We start from the raw sequence: 412 nt of genomic DNA, 5'->3' as shown, positions 1-412 counted from the left end.
TATGCGCGCGCAAATATATGAAATATACGGATGTATTTAGCATATTTTTTGGGTCACGCTACACTTTCTATGTTATCTAACAAGGGTTAATTTTGTCCTTTAGGTTTCACTGCACGATAAATTTGTCTAAGACTGCTTGTTCGTACGAGTAATATCATATTCCGTTATTTTAGAGTGCTATACGGGATAATTTTTTTATAATATATGTAGACTCTTCTATTCAGTGTTCAAGCACACGTTCTTTCGGTTGTCAGCTCTATCGTAAACTTTTTTTTAAAGGATTAAAGATTTTTCTTAATATTACAAAAAAATAATATTTTTAATATTAGTATTTTAAAAAACAAAAATATTATTTTATTTTTAAAATTATTTAATTATATTAAAAATTAAAATTTCATGTTTATTTTAAAAT

This window comes from Arachis ipaensis, chromosome B09, assembly GCF_000816755.2.
Source record: "Arachis ipaensis cultivar K30076 chromosome B09, Araip1.1, whole genome shotgun sequence".
In the NCBI taxonomy this organism is placed as follows: Eukaryota; Viridiplantae; Streptophyta; class Magnoliopsida; order Fabales; family Fabaceae; genus Arachis; species Arachis ipaensis.
Note: the sequence above shows the minus strand (reverse complement) of the source record.